The following is an 8,077-nucleotide window of genomic DNA, read 5'->3' on the forward strand; positions in this document are numbered from 1 at the left end:
GGATCTACCAGAAGCACACGGATCTACCAGAAGCACACGGATCTACCAGAAGCACACGGATCTACCAGAAGCACACGGATCTACCAGAAGCACACGGATCTACCAGAAGCACACGGATCTACCAGAAGCACACGGATCTACCAGAAGCACACGGATCTACCAGAAGCACACGGATCTACCAGAAGCACACGGATCTACCAGAAGCACACGGATCTACCAGAAGCACACGGATCTACCAGAAGCACACGGATCTACCAGAAGCACACGGATCTACCAGAAGCACACGGATCTACCAGAAGCACACGGATCTACCAGAAGCACACGGATCTACCAGAAGCACACGGATCTACCAGAAGCACACGGATCTACCAGAAGCACACGGATCTACCAGAAGCACACGGATCTATGTGTGTCGGCAGCCGCTGGTGATGAACTGCAGCATTCCTGCACCATGCACATGCTATTAGAATGAATGAGACCCCTTCAAATCACTTCATAGTTACAAGAAAGTTTGAGGAGTTCAGCAGAAACTCTTTCAGATCTGCTGATTAATGATCCCGTCTGACACTGAAGTTATTAATCTGCTCAACAATTCTCCATTTTTTTAGGGAATGAAATGAATCAAATGGTCTGTATTGGGTATAGACAAGAGTATTTAATATTAATGCTAAAAGAAATGCGCTGACACATGAATTCCCTTTTAGTGTATCGTGGTTAGCACTCTTGTTTTAAAGTGAGGACACTCTGGTTCAAATCCTGCCTGGGATTTTGTGCAGAGTTTCCATGTCTGCTTATGCATATGCAGGAACTCCAGTTTTGTACCACAGTCCAGAAAGATGCTTTTATGAGTTAAATGATTTGAAATAGTCTCTATTGGTGTGGATGTGAGCGTGTCAGAAGAACAAACCACTGTCTACACAAAAAGTCAAAGTTTTCTTCTTTTGTCTTTATTTTTCAGACAAAAATGCAAGAAAAATGCATAATTTGGGGACAATTTGACAGCATGGAGGCCTCTGATCAAGGGAGATTTCATGCAAAGAAAATGTATATAGTTAACTTATGGCTAAATATTTCATTCACAAGTGTAAATATGCTAACAAAAACAGTATTTTATGTTTTTAAGAAAGAAATGATGCTTTATCTAAATAGTTTTTAATCCTGCACCAACAAAAAACATTTGAAGAATGATCACATTTAAACTTCATTTTATTTCTTTATTTATTTTTTACTTATTTTGATCTTGAAACTGTTAAGACTTTATTGAATGTTTTCTTTAATTTTCCTGGCAAGTGTGAAACTTTTATTTGCACATAGCGTCAATGTTTGATATTCTGCATGTGGAATATTGAAACTGAAACTGTGCTCTCCTGACAGCCTCCTCAGACTTCACCGTTCTACCTCTGGCAGCTTCACTCGACCCTCCAGCACCTTTCAGGTTTGAGCCGCAGCTGTCGCAAGTTCAGTCACTGGTTCCCAGACGGTTTAAGCGCCTGGTGTCCATTTACTCATCGTCAGCTCATCTGTTCTGTTTCGCTGCACTTTTGTTGCTCCAATGGTTTTTGTCATGTTTTGGTGAATTTATTAAATGCTTTTAGTTTAAACCACCAAGCTTGTTCTTGTGCATTTGGGTCCTCCATCCATCATTCTGGATAAGAGGCTTCTATCTCTTTTATTGTTGTTTGGCTCCACCCCTTTACCAAACCAAACCAACCCGACCAAAACCAAACACACATAGAAATGAAGAAAATAATTCACAGCTGTTTAACTTGTAACAATTTCAACACAAATTAAAAAAATATAAAACAAAAAGAAAACATTTTGAATTTCAAACAGGCAGGTCAAAGGAAACCAAAGCAATAGGCGGGTCCTCAGGACTTCCTGGATTTAGGAAGTTCTGCTGAGGAACCAGGAAGTAAACAAAAGCAAAGGGAACAACAAGAATCCAGTGAATCTTTAAACAAACGAATTAAACTTTATTAGAAGTCAGAACATTACAGCTGAAGAGTGACCCACTGATGCCATCAACAAGACTTGTGTTCTGACCCAGAGTGGCTGTGTGGCCCTGCACCTACAAGTGTACCCCACCTTTGTCCAACTGTAGCTGGGATAGGCTCCAGCAACCCCATGACCCAGAAGGGATTCAGCAGGTTTAGTGAACGATTTGACACAAAACAATGAAAGGAATGAGCCAAAAACTCAACTTTGAATGTACTTTTGAGATGCTGTCATAAACAATGATACAGCTGTAATGTGCAAATGCAAAACAAGTTTTTTTGGATGCTGATGGAATAAATATCCCATCAAAATCTTTAAAATGACCTCTGAAAAACTCAACGGCTTTCCCTTCATCACATGAAGTCAACTTTGTTTTTCCACAAAGATCTATTTCTGCAGAAACTTGTCCTCACACGGGAGAGTTCAATGCATGTGCACTTTGCATCATAACCTTGAAAATTAATTGAATCTGTCAGATTCACCTAACAGCAGAAAAAAACACAATATTGAAAGCAAATATCATAATTATGAGAAGAATAATAATGTGGTCCAAGCTCCAACCCCAGATTCCCATGAGTCAAATGATTTTCCTGGCAACGAAATTGCATAGATGAGCAAGAATAAAAATGCGTGCTTCCAAGTTTTCATGATTTCTACTTTATTGATTTAATTGCATACACAAGATGGCGTGTCAAGCTGAGAGTGCGGCTCCATAAAAACCGGTCTGACCTGAATTATGAATGAGGAATGCTTGCATGCATATACTTCAACACTACCTCTGAAGTGCCCTTCAGTGAGGCATCCAGCTGCTCAGCAGGGCCTGTTGTAAGCTGCAGTTCTGGAAAGGACAAGTTACTGAAGGAAATGGACATGAACACCAAGTCGATGCTGCAGCCGGCCCGATCGAGCTGATGAAACATCCCTCATCGACGCAACGCAATTTCAGTGTTTTAGTCCATTTTGGAGTTTAGCTGATATTGCAGGTATATGCTAGCTGCTTTAGTTAATTTAGGCTTTTTTTCAAATTTTTTAGTCCATTTTGGAGTTTATCTAATATTTACACGATGGCTGTTTTGGCTAATTTTGGATGTTTCAGTCCATTTTGGAGGTTAGCTAATATTTACTTGTTAGCTGTTTTGGCTAATTTTGGCTCTTTTTTTAGACAATTTCAGAGTTTAGCTAATATTTCCGCTACATGCTAGCTGTTTTGGCTAATTTAGACTCTTTTTTTCATTTTTTTAGTCCATTTTGGAGCTAATGCAGGTTCTAGCTTTGACTTTGGCACAAATTGCTGCTTTTAGACTTGAAGAAGAAGAATTGTCTGATTTGTGCAATGTGATTGTGTTTTAATGTAAATCCACAGGTTGGAATTTCTGAATGGATGCCTGATCATCCGAGCACTGAGCTACTTCACCCGCTGGCAATGTTTTATGGTAATAAATTCAATTTATTCAGGACTATAACAGTAGTTTATTGCAATGAGGCCATGCTTAGTCACTCGTTAGTCTACTTACCATCTGTTCCAGCCCCCCCAGCCAGCCAGCCAGGATCAATGCTTGTAAATATCCTCAATAAACTGAAGGGGGATTTTTCTCTTTTTTTTTTTAGATGTATGGGGGTGGAATATAAATATAAAGGCTGACCTTATTAAAGCAAACCCCGTTTACCTGAGAGAACAGGCCGGGAGCTTTGTTTGCTTTTGTCGCCTCTGCAGACAACAAAAACAACAAACTGAGCTGTCTGGTTTTTGTTTAATCCGGTCCAGAAGAGCATGATACATGGCCAGATCTGAGCTCTAGTCAGAACACATGAAACCTTTATTTATTATCTTGTTAAGCAGAAAAAAAACAGCAGCTACACTTGTAGGGTAGCTGCTGGTTTTGTTTCTCCTCCTACTAGATCAGGGGTCTCCAACCATCGGCTCTTTACTCCCTCCATTGTGGCTCTCTGGTTAAAGAAAAATACAATATTTTGAATTTGAAAAAGTAAAATATTTTAGGTTTATCTAATTCCAATTCAGAAAAAAAGGTGCTTAAAATTCAACGTTTTTCAACTCCTACACAGTTGAAGAACAGTATACATCACTCCACCAGGATCCTGACTACATTACCCAGAATGCTCCAACAATCCATCAAGCAGTTTGGCTTCATAACCAAAACTGAAACATTTTGACGGATGTTTGAGTTGTGTTTACAGAGAATCAACTCTAAGTCAATACACACAACCAGAATTCACGCACTGGAATTTAATGTTTACTTTCTATATTTAAATAAGAAAATCAAGGATATTAATTATGAAAAACATGAATTCATTATGAATATCTGGTTAAGATGGACCAGATTATTTTTCATCACTACTGACTTTTAACCACCTACCACTGCATTCCCTGTACAGAGATGATTATATGAGGCGCAGGAAGTCTTTTATTTTGATAGGAAGTCATGTAGACCTCTAAAGAAATAGAAACTACTTTATGTTTCGAAAAAAGGCGATTTTCTCTTTACGTTTCTATTTATTTATGCTTGAAAAACAAATGTGTTTGTATTTATCATAATAATAACTAGGGCTGGGTTCATAAAATCGATAAATTGATTTGAATCAATTTAAGCTTAATAGATTAATAATTGATTCATAAAAGATATAAATCGATTTTGCACATAAAGCTTAAGTCTGACTCAAACATACATTTCTTACTAAATTAACATCTTTATATTAATTTTCCAAACTCTTCTAAGGAATTATTTTTTAAAGGAACCCTTTTGTGGTAAAACAGTTTTTTCCTTATACTTTCTTCTTCTTCTGTAATAAGGTGTAATGCTATAGCATGATCGCCATCTAGTGGCCAAACTGAAACACCCTCCTGGAGATGCAGAACAATGTTTCCAATGTTAATGATCTGAACATTTTTGTTAGAACTTCTCCTTTAGAGAATCCATGTAACTGTATGATATTAACAATCTCATTATTTCACTGATACATTTACAGGATGTGAACTGGATCAGATTAATATAAATATATTCATAACATATAGTAGATTATTAATGTATTTCTAAACAAATGTGTCTAAATGTGTAAACTCAAATTTAAAAACCTAAAAAAAAAAATGGAATCGAATTGTTTCTGTAAATTATAATTGATACCGAGCCCTAATAGTTACTATAGTAAAAATACAAATCAGTGCCCTCTTTTCTCAAGGGGGAAATGAGACTTTGTGGGATGTTTTCAGAAAGAAATCCTCCAGAATGGCTCCTTAGCTGTTAAAGTTTGCACAGTCCTGTTCTAGATGAATAGAAAAAGAAGATAATTTACAATAGTAAAGATCAAAATGAGCAGTTTTTCCTGAAGCCAAGCTCAGTCACAATGGTGAAGAGCCGCCTTCAATCTGCCGGTTTACAAGCCTCCATGCTGCTGGATAAAAGCTCCACAGAAAGCAGATGTTGTTTTACTGTCAAGCTGGCTGGATGCTCCTGCAGGTGTCAGCCGAGTCGGAGCTCAGATGTTTCTGAATCCAAACTCTCCAATAAATGAAATGTTCTTGTTATGTTGGGACAAACATTTTTAATTTGCTCCATAATGACTAGTCAACTGCATCTGGATGGGATTGTAATTGAAGCTTATGTTCAGTTTTATGTTGAAGGACCTCAGTTGAGCACAGATTTACCAGGAGTTTTCCCTGGAAGATTTCTGTCTTTAGAAATAAATAATATATCCTAAAATCTATGCGAAAAGCAGCTTTCTGACACGACTGTGACTGTATTTCGGTCATTCATTTTGTTTTAATTTCTTGAACTGTGTAATATACATGTGTCAAAGTAGTCGAGGCCCGGGGGCCGGATCCGGCCCTCTGGGTAACCCTATCCGGCCCTCCAGATCAGTTTATTTTATTGTTATTAATGACCCGATGTTATCTTGAGCTCATTTCTAACTTGTATCATTTTGACAAAATATATTTCTATAGAGAGTAAAATATTGAAAGTTATTTAAGGTTTAAGTTGATTTATTCTGGAATAATATTCCTGCCTTTTTATTATTCATGATTATGTTAAAAAGTTACAGTTTTAATGTTTTAAAAATTGACATTCTGCTAGCTTTCTGGACTATTTTGGCATTTACTAAGATTTTTAAGACTATTTTGGAGTTCAGCTAATATTTCAGCTACATTATAGCTGTTTTGGCTAATTTAGGATTTTATTTAGGCTATTTTGGAGTTTAGCTAATATTTCAGCCATGCTAGCTTTTGTGGTTAATTTAGGCTTTTTTCAGCGTTTTCAGCTCTCAGCTTCAGCATCTTCAGCTATCAGCACTAGGATCTTCAGCGGCCAAATTCAGCTTACAGCATTCACACTAGCACTATTGTAGGTAATGCTATGTATCTAGTTGGATGAGCTTAGTTTAGTACAGATTAACCAGGATCTTTCCCTGGAAGATTTCTGTGTTTACAAGTAAATAACTGATCATAAATCTATGCTAAAAGCAGCATGGTGTTCATCTACACAGCTCTAATTAATTTTGTTTAAATTCCTTGAACTGTGTAGTAGAAGATCGTTTTTTTCTCCCAAGGACAATGTATTCAAAGATGACATGAAAACAACCCTGGCGAGAGCATCCGCAATAATTAGCCTTTATGTAATTGTTCTCGCAGTGATTGATGATTATGCTACAGTACCGGGTCAGTGCCAGCCAGTGCTAACTAATCTGAGCCTTCTGAATTTGCATGAAGCCCAAAACGTCTTCCATCAGCTCAGAGATATTATGGTGATAATCAAGAACATTTCCTGGAACATAATCAACCAAAAGAGAAGCTTTTATTTTAGTATTTGATGCGTAATTCAGCGAGTATCAAAACATATTCAAACTGTTTCATTGTTATTGGTATTAATATAGAAACAGCTGTTACTAATGCTTCAAGTCCTATTCCAGCTATATTTTTGTGGTAAAGTCTTTTAATTATGATTATGTAGTTTTTAGCCAAAATCAAAAGGCTTGTTTCATTTCTTAAGACATTCATTATATTACCAAAAGTATTCACTCACCTGCCGTAAATCTTTGTCCAAAATGTTCTGGTACCTGAAGCAAAGTTCCTTTTACTGGAACTACAGCCCACACCATCATTCCTCCTCCACCAAAACTCGACACAAGACAGTCTGAAATGACCCGTTCTCCCAACGCATTCTCATCCTCACCCTGTCACAGTTTGGGTAGGGACCCTCCACGCCACTTTTAGACCTTTGGGGTGTCCCCAGCTCATCATTTTTTTATGTGCTGGCTGTTTCTAAAATCAAGGGTTTGGAACCCTCGAGGAGTGGTCCAGTTCCAGTACCCTAACCCTGATCCGGCACCAGATGTGGTACCTGATGCAGTACTGGACGAGGACGGGACTTGTCCAGTTCCAGTACCCTAACCCGGTACGGTACCCTAGCCCCAATCTGGCACCAGATGTGGTACTGAATGAGGTACCAGATGCAGTACTGGCCCCGGACTGTACAAGATGCGGTACCAGACACTGTATCAAACCCAGTACTGTACCAGATGTCGTACCAGGTGCGAACCAAGCCCAGGTGCGGTACTGGACGTGGTACCGGACGCAAACCGCTACCGGGTTAGGATTAGATACCGGTGTGCTCCGTGTCCCAGTACTGGACCGGTTCTGGTTCGTGGCCCAGAAGTTGGGAACCCTTGAATCAATTGGAACAGCCAGCAGGTCAAAAAGCAACGCGTTGAGGACACCTGAAACGTCAGTTTTTCTCGCTGAGGCGTCCTGAAAGGGTAACCAAACAGGACAGTCGGAGGCTGACTCCGCCCACAGCTGACATGTGATAATCCGGTCAGAGGGTGGGTCTGGGGAACAGGACTGTTATCATTACTGGAGCTGCAGGGACTTCATATGGTTTAACCAATCACGAAATTCAACTGTAATACCTCGTTTCAACCTGTAGGGGGCAGCATACAGACGGTTCTAGACCATTACTTTTAGATTCATACAAGTTTATTTTAAATAGACAAAAACATTTATTTCCCCATTTATAGAGCACAACAGCCAAAAAAACAGCTGATTTAGGGTTTGGTTACCTTTAACCAAACG

Source organism: Oryzias melastigma, linkage group LG6, assembly GCF_002922805.2.
Source record: "Oryzias melastigma strain HK-1 linkage group LG6, ASM292280v2, whole genome shotgun sequence".
Lineage (NCBI taxonomy): Eukaryota > Metazoa > Chordata > Actinopteri > Beloniformes > Adrianichthyidae > Oryzias > Oryzias melastigma.